Source organism: Leuciscus leuciscus, assembly GCF_965113295.1.
Source record: "Leuciscus leuciscus genome assembly, chromosome: 24".
Classification (NCBI taxonomy): Eukaryota; Metazoa; Chordata; class Actinopteri; order Cypriniformes; family Leuciscidae; genus Leuciscus; species Leuciscus leuciscus.
In genome coordinates, this window is record NC_138723.1 from 8,116,002 (window position 1) to 8,128,460 (window position 12,459).

At 41.2% G+C, this 12,459-nt stretch overlaps 1 protein-coding gene and 1 long non-coding RNA gene across 4 annotated transcripts in view; both read right to left on the minus strand.

Moving 5' to 3' along the window:
- The window catches only part of LOC309489904, a 76,088-nt gene that overhangs the window by 49,751 nt on the left and 13,878 nt on the right, over window positions 1-12,459 (minus strand). The window lies entirely within an intron of this gene.
- The window catches only part of LOC309489858 (up-regulator of cell proliferation-like), a 257,487-nt gene that overhangs the window by 30,595 nt on the left and 214,433 nt on the right, over window positions 1-12,459 (minus strand). The window contains exon 1 of one of the 3 annotated variants that reach the window (XM_082158773.1): window positions 4,139-4,156. The exons of the other annotated variants lie outside the window; for them this stretch is intronic. The gene's annotated coding sequence lies outside the window, so the exon portion shown is untranslated. Of the gene's footprint in view, window positions 1-4,138; window positions 4,157-12,459 lie in introns of those variants that run through there. 3 annotated transcript variants of the gene reach the window in all.

The following is a 12,459-nucleotide window of genomic DNA, read 5'->3' on the forward strand; positions in this document are numbered from 1 at the left end:
TACACTGATTGTTGTTAGATGATTTTTTATTATATTATTATACAATATTATTAATTTAATTAAAACGCTCTTTTAAAGGCCAGTGAAAGCATAGGCTACTGTCAGTTAAGTCCTATTCGGACGCTAATATTGTTTCTCATGGGCTCGTCCGGTATTTTAAACATTTACAGGGGTAAGTCGGTGATTTTAGTGCCGTCCGAATCCATAATATCAGTGTTTTTCTCACCCAACCCGCGTAAAAATCCCTGGCCAAATTATTACCTTCTGTTTTTTGACAAACAGGTCGTATGGTAATTTAATTGCCGTCTGAATCCACATCTCTGAGTTTACAAGAGATTCAAAATTCACGGTTTAAATCCTTTTTGATCACTGCCGAGCACCGTACGCAAGATGTAAACTTTTATTACTGAAATGCTGGAAAGTATTTACAAGAACAATATTTCATCGCAGCTCCACCTCAGCGAACAAAAATGGGAAAGAGAAGAAGGCACGTACATTTTTTGAAAAGGTTATTGTGGCAGCAATATATGTTATAATTTTAAAATATGTAGGCTAGGCTATTATAGTTTGGATTATTTTTTATAATATCCAATAATCATAATAAATTGCAATTTCAACTATTTCTGAAGTGCTTCATTTATAAAGATCACCGCTTTCTCACATAAACAGCCCCTGCACGAGAGAATAATTGATTCTCGAGCCATCGATATCAAACAATTCAGCACCATCGCCACGGACAGCGCCGGGTAACGTCGCACGTAAGAAGGTATATCTTAAGCAGCTTCCTAAGGTATGGTTCGGGGAACACACTTAGGAACATAAACAACTTTGGTAAGATAAATCTTTCGAGCTTTCTTAGCGCGCTAAGAGTGAGCGTTATCGGGAAACCGGGCCCTGGTTGATATCGATGACTCGAGAATCAATTATTCTCTCGTGCAGGGGCTGCTTCACTGCATTATGTGAGAAAGCGGTGTTCTTTATAAAAGAAGCACTTCAGAAATAGTTGAAATTGCATTTATTAGGACTCATTGGATATAATAAAAAATAATCCAAACTATAATAGCCTATAATAGCCAAGCCTACATATTTTAAAATTGTATCATATATTGCTGCCATAATAACCATTTCAAATTTGTATGTGCTTTCTTCTCTTTCCCATTTGTGTTCGCTGAGGTGGAGCTGCGATGAAATATTGTTCTTGGAAATACTTTCCAGCATTTCAGTAATAAAAGTGTACATCTTACGTACGGTGCTCGGCTGTGATCAAAAAGGATTTAAACAGTGGATTTTGAATCTCTTCTTGTGGATTCAGACGGCAATTAAATTACCAAACGACCTGTTTGTCAAAAAACAGTAGGTACTAATTTTTATGCGGGTTGGGTGAGAAAAAAACATTGATATTATGCATTCGGACGGCACTAAATTACTCCTGTAAATGTTTAAAATACCGCACGAGCCCATGAGAAACAATATTAGCGTCCGAATAGGACTTAACTGACAGTAGCCTATGCTTTCACTGGCCTTTAAAAGCGCTTTTTAATTAAATTAATAATATTGTATAATAATATAATTAAAAATCTAACAACAATCAGTGTAATGACAGTTTTATTCTTTGCATAAAAACACTTGAATTAGCCTAATTGAACACTGTCTGGGTGTATTAAAACTTAAGAATTATATTCGTATAGACCTGCAACAGTGATAAGGTAAAGCTAAGAGTGGTCCAGACCAACCTTTCCGAACGTATAACTTACAGAAGGTATACATAATTAAGAACGTTTCGGGAAACACGTATAAACGATAAGGTAGGCTACAGCTTAAGGTGTAACTTAAGAACGACGTAGCGTTAAGAAGGTTTCGGGAAACTCAGCCCTGGGCCCGGTTTCCCAAAGCGTTCTTATCTCTAAGTAGTTCTTAACCTATTCCTTAACCTCTCTCTTAACCTTATGGGACGGTTCCCGAAACGTTCGTACGCTAAGTATATCTTTTGTAAGTCACACTTTCGTAAGGTTGGTCTGGACCATTCGTAGCTCTCTCTGCCGAGCACCGTACGCAAGATGTAAACTTTTATTACTGAAATGCTTGAAAGTATTTACAAGAACAATATTTCATCGCAGCTCCACCTCAGCGAACAAAAATGGGAAAGAGAAGAAAGCATGTAAAAAAATTAAATGGTTATTATGGCAGCAATATATGATACAATTTTAAAATATGTTGGCAAGGCTATTATAGTTTGGATTATTTTTTATAATATCCCATGAGTCCTAGTAAATGCAATTTCAACTATTTCTAAAGTGCTTTTTTTATAAAGAACACCGCTTTCTCACATAATGCAGTGTAGCAGCCCCTGCACGAGAGAATAATTGATTCTCGAGTCATCGATATCAACCAGGGCCGGGTTTCCCGATAACGATGTATCTTAGCTCTTAAGAGCGCTTTCTACGTGCAAGGTTACGAACGCTCGCAGCAATTCCACGAGCGTTTCCCAAAAATGCACTTAACATGAACGCGCGAGAATGCGCTCTACGTGCTACTTAAGAGTCGCTGTCCATTCGTGAAGTGCTGAAACATAACCTTATATGGAACGTTTAACCTAATAATTGTCATCTGTTGTGGATTAGCAATCAAGACAAGTCTATATAAAGCACCTACAGGCGGAGGCACTGACAAAATAGCTAAAAAAAATAAATAAAAAAAGATTCCTTTCAAAAAGATGAAATTAATGTCCTTTTAGAGGAGATAGAGTGAAACAAAGATTTTTAACAGATTAAAAGGATTTCTTTTATTTATTTTTTGTTCATTCATTTAATTTTGATTAAAATTATTAGATTAAATTATTTCTATTTTTTGTTTTGTTTTCTGACCTTTTTAATTATTTAATTTATACATTAATTTAACCAACAACAAAAAAAGAACAATAAAGTACAATCAAACCTTATATTATAATCACATTGCATTTGAATAAAGTTAAAGGTGTAATCTGCCGGTTGTCCTGCAGGTGTCCTCATAAATCTGTCTTCTTACGATGAACTTGGTGATGTACGATTACTCCAGAGCACTCGTAGATCTACGAAGATTTTCAAGTGCTACTTAAGCTACGATGCTTTTGGGAAACAGACCGTAATATTAAGATCAGTCGTACGATCGTTTTTACGATCAACTTAGGCTTACGATGCTTTTGGGAAACGCAGCCCAGTTCAGCAGCATCGCCACGGACAGCGCCCGGTAACGTCGCACGTAAGAAGGTACATCTTAAGCAGCTTCCTAAGGTATGGTTCGGGGAACACGCCTAGAAATGGTATACCTTCAGTTAAGTTATACCGTAAGAGTCTTCGTAGCACGCTAAGAGACAACGTTATCGGGAAACTCAGCCCAACTCCAGTAAGGTGGTGATATAACTGCATGTACTGTTGGCGGATTACAGGGAATATAAATAAAGGTGTTGCATGCTTTTTAGGGGATTTATGAACTAATAGTGTTTATGTTTTTATTTTCTTTATTTAATAATATTATTTGTATTTAGTTTAGGGAAGAATGCTTAATGTGGAGTGAATATTAATGTTTGAATGATGGATGTTTTTGGTGGGTGGATGTTGCAGCAGTTCTCTCATCTAAGACAAATTTCTCCAACAGGAGAAAATAAAAAAGTACCTTGACCTACCTTGACTTCTACTTCTACTTCTCACATACTGTATACATTTTTTTAAATGAAGCGTAGCGTCAGTTCTGGCATGTCACGTTAGTCAACTCGCATCAGCTGACTTTCAGTATTATCCACGTCTACATAGGAATACGACACCTATCATAAGCTCCTCAGTATTATCAGTACTATGACGCTATCGCGTTTATTTAAGGAGCGGAGCCAACTAAAAGGCGAAATTCGGCAGACAAACCGCTTCATCTCACAAGGAATCGTGCAATCGGGAATTTAGCGAGAGGAATTCGTTCCCCACAAGGATTTCACCTCAGATTAATACACGTTTGTGAACTTGAACACGAGATTCGCCACACTTGTTCTAGGCTTATCTGGTTGCATTGGGAAAATGCTCGTTCTTGATTCTATCCGATTATTGCAACATGAAGTGTTAAAGTAGCACATGCTTGTGGCTAAAACTAATCTATATTATCAGTAACATACTTTCACCGTTCACCACAGAGATCTGTTATTCAACACTAACAACATCGTAGCTTGATGGTCCTGTGAAGGAGTGTGGAATCATGGGAGTCGTCATCTTCACCTCCAAAACCAATGGAATTCAGTACGACGGGAGCAGAAATCATGTTCATGAATGAGGAAGCACACTGTACTTCCATTGCTTAGAGCGCACTGCATATGACTCCCCTGACCAGACTACACTAGTCGTAATAATACTAGTCCTATGGTTATATAACATGCTTGTATCAGATTTTGTTGTCGCTAGTCGGAGCCATTGCTTTATGTTTCCCCTGCCAAACTACACTAGTTTTAGCAATAGTTCTGTGATATACAATATGCTTATGCTAGGCTGCATGGATGTGCAGGGACTTCTTGCCCAGAACAGAACCATACCGCCAATCCTAACTGTATGCTAATAGTCAATCGTATTTGACGATAGTGGTCCTGACAGAAATGTACTATAATGGAATACTAATTTTTTTTTTATGTTTTAAAAGCTACTACAATTATGAAAAAAATATGTTTTTGGTGAGTTTAATGTACTAAATTTCTCATAATGTAAAAACTGTTATTACATTATGAGCTCAAGTTTTATTACGTTTTGATAAAATTATTACATTATGAACATTTTGTTACAGTAATGTATGTAATATGTAATGTAATACTTTATGTAATACATAAATATAATACTACATTTTGTGCAGTTTTTAAATTATGTGCAGTTATTACATTATGAGTTGCTACAACATAGTATACGTCTCTGTAAAAATATATATTGTTTTGTTAACAAAGACATTCTTATGGAAAAAGTATTGAAGTATTGATGAACTCTTGATTAATTGATTTATCTCAGTGGTTCTCAACCCTCTTCCTGGAGCCTATTTGTAAATGTAAGCTTATACTTCTAAAATACAACATACCAAAACATCAAAAAAGATGATAAAAAGCAGTTCATCTTAAATCCATTCTTCATGTTTATTATTTAACCTGGTCTAATTTAAATTTCATCAGTGAAACGTGAAAAATTTGGTCTCATTCAAATCAGTCCTTAATTCTTTCCCCAAATCACACACTGCCATTTCTCCACTGATTGTTTACAGAATATCCGAACACTGAATATCACAAGCAGACATGAATATAAATCAGTAATACATCTGAAAAGAAACAGATACTTACCCTGAATTTCTCTGATGCCTGAAGGGTATGAGGAGGACCAGCCGGAGCCCCTCTCTCTTATAGGGGAAGGGTCCAGAGAGGGGAGCCAACAGAGGGGAGGGTGGTGTGATCTTAGTTTAAAAAAAAAAGATAATTACATTAGAAGAACATAACGTCCCCATAAGTCCCTATTATAGTGAAGGATTAAAGTGCAAAACTGGCTATTTCCGTAAAATTACAATAACAGTATTTTGAAGACTTTCCACTTTCAGTTTCATTTTTCCTTTCATTTTCATTTTTCCTTTCAGTTTCATTTTCCTTTCATTTTCATTTTTCCTTGCAGTCATGTGATTTTCAGGAACTTGCTAAATTAAGAGTGACAATGCAGATCTGGAAAGCTGTCCAATTTCCCATCATCCTCCACTTTGATCTTCAGTTGGTAACTTAAAATAACTTTAAGCATTGGGACAGAGGGATGTATAAAGCTGTTAGGTATGAATTCAAGCGAATTCATTAAAATTAATATTTTTTTTGGAGGCTAACCATTTAACTTATATCCAGACAATCACAACTGAACTGGCCATAAGAAATATAGAAAGAGAAAATAATCAGAGGGAAAAGAATGCAGTGACTGAAAAAAGCTCTTGCCATTTTCATGTAATACCATGTAACATTAAAATACCAAGCGTTATGTTGTTCTCCTGACTTCTGAAAATAGAATGTGTTTTGCGCACTACGAAGACTCTTAAGGTATAACTTAACTAAAGGTATACCATTACTACGCGTGTTCCCCGAACTATACCTTAGGAAGCTGCTTAAGATATCCCTTCTGACGTGCGACGTTACCCGGTGCTGTCCGTGGCGATGGTGCTGAACTGGTTGATATCGATGACTCGAGAATAAATGATTCTCTCGTGCAGGGGCTGCTTCACTGCATTATGTGAGAAAGCGGTGTTCTTTATAAAAGAAGCACTTCAGAAATAGTTGAAATTGCATTTATTAGGACTCATGGGATATTATAAAAAATTATCCAAACTATAATAGCCTATAATTATAGGCTATAGCCTACATATTTTAAAATTGTATAATATATTGCTGCCACAATAATCATTTAAAAATGTTTACGTGCTTTCATCTCTTTCCCATTTTTGTTCGCTGAGGTGGAGCTGCGATGAAATAGTGTTCTTGTAAATACTTTCCAGCATTTCAGTAATATTATTAGATACAAGAACAGATACAAGATACAGTAATACAAGAACAATATTTCATCGCAGCTCCACCTCAGCGAACACAAATGGGAAAGAGAAGAAAGCACTTAAAAATTTGAAATGGTTATTATGGCAGCAATAATAATAATAATAATTCATTACATTTATATAGCGCTTTTCTCGGCACTCAAAGCGCTTTACATGGAAGGGGGGGAATCTCCTCAACAATATATGATACAATTTAAAAATATGTAGGCTTGGCTATTATTCATGGGTTTCATCAGGTCCCTTTCCACAGGTGTATTAATCAAGCACAATGCAGTCTGCATTCATAATCTAGGTGCTTGATTTTATACACCTGTGGAAAGGGACCTGATGAAACCCATGAATAGGCTATTATAGTTTGGATAATTTTTTTATAATATCCCATAAATCCCAAAAAATGCAATTTCAACTATTTCTGAAGTGCTTCTTTTTATAAAGAACACCGCTTTCTCACATAATGCAGTGAAGCAGCTCCTGCACGAGAGAATCATTTATTCTCGAGCCATCGATATCAACCAGTTCAGCACCATCGCCACGGACAGCGCCCGGTAACGTCGCACGTAAGAAGGTATATCTTAAGCAGCTTCCTAAGGTATGGTTCGGGGAACACGCCTAGAAATGGTATAGGGGAGACCGGGGATGGTTGTAACAATTTTGACCTTTCTGTCTATAGCTTGTAGTACTTTGAAGTCAGTGTGTTCAAAATGTGATCCAAACTAGTTACAAGTGTCTGCTATTAAATGACATAGCTATTATCTTTGCAACACAAACAGAAAATGCATGGTTTAGTTTCAAACACGAGGAGTGAAATGTTACAATTCACCCCATAGTCTGGGTTAGTTGTAACACACCCTGGGGTGAGATGTAACATTATGATATCCACCGGGGTGATATGTAACATCATGAAATAAGGATTTTGACAAAAAAAATATTTTGAAAGGTTTTTATTCAACACTGACTTTTCAATATAACTAGTCATAGTAATTACCATTATAAATTGAACTTGAACTCAAAAAATTGTTTGTTTGTAAGTGTTAGTATTGGCCATAATAAAATTGAACACTTGAACATGTGTGTGTGTGTGTGTGTGTGTGTGTGTGTGTGTGTGTGTGTGTGTGTGTGTGTGTGTGTGTGTGTGTGTGTGTGTGTGTGTCTGTTAAAGTAATTGACGATAAGAACTAAATTAAAGAACTAAATTAAAGAATTAAACGTTTGTGTGTTACTCTCAGTCATAGTAATTGACCATAATTAAACTTGAACACTTGAACATTGTATATGTGTAAGTGTAAGCACTTTTCTTGGGGTAGGTTATAACGTTTCATTGTTGTTACAACTAACCCAGAGTCTTGTTGTTACAACTAACCCAGAGTCATGTAGCCATGAACTAGCTCACCTTACAGCTGTCATAGATCGCGCCTCTGTGGCTCTCTCCATTCATCAAAGAACACCTTCACCAGAGTATTGAACTTCATTTCCCATAAACCCCGTACCTAGGACTAATCACCCACACAGGTGTTCCCAATTCTCCTCTCCATATAAACTGCATTCTGACTCTCACACATTGCGAAGTCTTGTTTTGCCCCGGCTAACATTTCCAAGCATTTACTCTCTGTTATTGATTCCCCGTGTACTGATTTGTGACTGTTCTTCGACTCCCGATTCCTTGCCTGCTGCCTGTCCTGATCTTCTGCCTGTTACCGTTTACTCTGTTTACTGCCGCCTGCCCCGACCTCTGCCTGGTATTGTTTATGTTCTTGGATTACCTTCGCTATTGTTTACGCTGTACTCTGACCACTGCCTGTTGTGACTATCCTTAATAAATACTGCAAATGGATCCGAACGTCTCTGACTCTGCATCACAGAAGACTTCGCCAACACAGGATCCAGCAGCTATGTATCGTCTGACCACAGAGGTAACATCTCAAGCATCCATGCTGGCTGCCCATCAGCAACAACTTGTCAAGCTAACCGCACTTACAGAACAGCTGGTCAGATCCATGCAAACACTCACCACACAAGCCGCCGCATCAGCCCCGGCAGCGGCCGCTCCTGCTCAGCCACCCCAGTCTGTGAGTACCCCATCCAGTAATCCTCGATTGTCCCTTCCTGATAAGTTTGATGGCTCTCCTGCGCTATGTAAGGGATTTCTGTTGCAATGCTCGTTATTCATCAATCAGCAACCACAGTTTTATCAGACTGATGACAGTCGAGTTTCGTTTATCTGTTCTTTGCTGACCGGAAGGGCTCTTGAGTGGGCGACGGCGCTTTGGCAGGGTGGTCAACTGTCATTCCCTTCGTATGACAGTTTCCTTCAACAGTTTAGAGAGGTATTCGAGCATCCCGCTGGAGGAAAAGATCCGGGTGAACTCCTACTGTCCCTGCGTCAGGGCGGATCATCGGCCGCCGATTACACCCTCTCGTTCCGCACCCTAGCCGCACAAACTGGATGGAAGGATGACCCGCTGAAGTTACTGTATCGCAAGGGTCTCAATTCTAACCTGCAGGGGGAACTGGCATGTCGGGATGAGGGGAAATCACTTAGTCAGCTCATGGATCTGGCCATTCGTCTTGACAATCTGATGCGAGCTCGGCGAGTGCCACAAATGCCTCGATTTCACGAACAGCTATCCACCAACCAGGAATCTGAACCCATGCAGGTGGGCTACACTCGTCTTACGCCAGCGGAGAGAGAGAGAAGAATGCGCAATCATCTCTGCTTGTACTGTGGACAATCCGGCCACATGAGGGCGACCTGTCCTAACCGCCCAATTCCCCGAGATTCTGCTGCGGTGAGTTCTCATCTCTGCTCTTCTAAGCCCTTTGAACTAGCGGTTACTCTGCGTTTTGACAAAGAAATAGTTAATACCACCGCTTTAATAGACTCTGGAGCCGCTGGAAATTTCATTGATCTGACTTTTGCTAAGACTCATTGCCTTTCTCTTCTTCCATGTGAATCTCGGATGGCAGTGGCAGCATTAGACGGACGCCCTTTGGGTACCGGCAAGATTCATTACATCTCTCAAGAAATCACCTTATGTACAAGCACTCTTCATTCTGAACTCATTCAACTGTTCACCATTGATTCTCCACGACATCCCATCATTCTCGGTTTACCTTGGTTGGAGAAGCACAATCCCACGATTTCATGGTCCGAGAGGCAGATAACCCAGTGGTCCACAGCCTGTCAAGAGAACTGTTTGCACACACTAACCAAGTTTACTCCCATCACCATCCCCTCTGAGAATTCTGATCTTCAGAAGATTCCGGTTCAATATCACGATCTCTCTCTGGCATTCAGTGAGAACCGCGCCAATCAACTCCCTCCTCATCGGTCTGGGGACTGTGCCATTGATCTCATTCCAGGAACCATGCCCACACGAGGAAGAATTTTTCCTCTCTCCCAACCGGAATCCGAAGCCATGAAAGCTTACATTGAGGAACAGCTCTCTAGGGGATTCATAAAGCCATCCACTTCCCCTGCTTCAGCTGGATTCTTCTTCGTGAAGAAAAAGGATGGAGGGCTGCGTCCTTGTATCGATTACCGCAGTCTCAACGAGATCACAGTTAAGTTTCGCTATCCACTACCTTTAGTTCCAGCAGCCCTCGAACAGCTCCGTACCGCGAGGTACTTCACTAAGTTGGATTTACGAAACGCCTACAATCTCATTCGAATCAGAGAGGGAGATGAGTGGAAAACAGCTTTCTCAACCACAACCGGGCACTATGAATATCACGTTATGCCGTTCGGGCTCGCCAACAGTCCTTCGGTATTCCAATCCTTTGTCAACGAGGTCTTCCGAGACATGCTCAATCAGAACGTTATTGTCTACATTGATGATATCCTCATTTATTCAGAGACTTTCGAGAAGCACGTGAAAGATGTCAGAGCAGTTCTGCAACGTCTCATTGAGAACCAGTTGTATGCCAAAATACAGAAATGTGAGTTTCATCAAACGCAGGTCGCTTTCTTGGGTTACATCATCAGTGCTGAGGGGGTGACCATGGATAACGGCAAGGTACGGGCAGTTGTAAATTGGCCTCAGCCTACCACTGTGAAGGAGTTACAACGTTTCCTGGGTTTCGCCAACTTCTATCGTCGATTCATCAGAAACTTCAGCATCACGGCAGCACCCCTCACCTCTCTACTTCAGGGCGGAGGTCGGCAGTTAAAATGGTCATCTGAGTGTATCACAGCATTTCAACGACTCAAGGAGAGGTTCACCACAGCTCCCATTTTACACCATCCAGATCCCGAGCGGGAGTTTATTGTGGAGGTGGATGCGTCCAATACAGGAGTCGGGGCTATACTGTCACAACGACAAGGTAATCCAGCAAAGTTATTCCCATGTGCCTACTATTCCCGCAAACTTACCCCAGCAGAGCGAAACTACGACGTGGGTGACAGAGAACTCTTGGCGATGAAGACAGCATTCGAGGAATGGCGGCATTGGTTGGAGGGAGCTCATCTGCCTTTTACGGTGCTTACTGACCACCGTAATTTGGAGTACATCCAGGCTGCCAAGAGACTGAACCCCAGACAGGCAAGGTGGTCCCTCTTCTTCACCAGATTCAACTTCAAGGTAACATATCGCCCAGGCTCTAAGAACGTCAAGGCCGATGCACTGTCACGTCAGTTTGATAGCTCCTCCAGTCCTCCCACATCTGATCCCATACTTCCCGCAACGCTGATTCTCGCCCCTGTCCAGTGGGACATAATGACTGAGATCTCTTCAGCACAAGGGGAGGAACAATCACCGCCTGAATGCCCTCCAGATCTTACCTACGTGCCTACCTGTCTCCGCACACGAGTGTTACAGTGGATTCACAATAACCCCAGTGCTGGACATCCCGGGATCACAGCCACTACCCATTTAACTACGAATCGTTTCTGGTGGCCTACGCTTCAAGCCGATGTGATCACCTTTGTGCATCAGTGCAGAACTTGCAACATTGTCAAATCATCCCATCAGAGACCGGCCGGTTTACTCCAGCCACTACCTGTACCACAACGTCCTTGGTCTCACATTGCTATTGACTTTGTAACCGATCTACCTCCCTCCCAGACCTACACAACCATTCTGACCGTGGTGGATCGCTTCTCGAAGGCTTGCAGATTCATTCCCCTGACCAAACTACCCACAGCATTACAAACAGCAGAGGCTTTGGTGCAACAAGTTTTCAGACTGTACGGATTACCTGAGGATATAGTCTCCGATCGGGGTCCTCAATTCACCTCTCGTGTGTGGCAGGCATTATGTGGTCAGCTTAACATCAACGTCAGTTTGACGTCTGGCTATCATCCACAGTCCAACGGGCAGGTAGAGAGGCTGAATCAAGAACTCACACGCTTTCTACGCACTTATTGCCATCAGAACCAGCAGGACTGGAGCCGTTTTCTCATGTGGGCCGAGTACGCCCAGAATTCGCTGCGCAAACCATCTACTGGCCTCACTCCCTTCCAATGTGTGCTTGGGTATCAACCTCCTCTGTTTCCCTGGTCCGGGGAGCCCACCGATCTTCCAGCTGTTAACACTTGGCTTCAAAGAAGTGAGGAGACCTGGAATAATGCTCACGTGCACCTGCAAAGAGCGATCCGCAGAGTCCGAGATCAGGCGGATCGTCACCGGAGAGGGGGACCTGAATACGTTCCAGGACAGTGGGTGTGGCTGTCATCCCGAGACCTCCGTCTTCGACTTCCCAGCAAGAAACTAAGTCCTAGGTACGTGGGTCCCTTTAAGATTATTAGACAAATAACACCAGTGTCATACCGTCTAGCCTTACCTCCTACTTATCGCATATCTCCCACTTTTCATGTTTCACTGCTCAAACCTGCCGGTGTTCCGAGTGGAGAGAGGGACCAGGACGAGGCTGCGGAGGAGGGCTCCCCTCCAATCA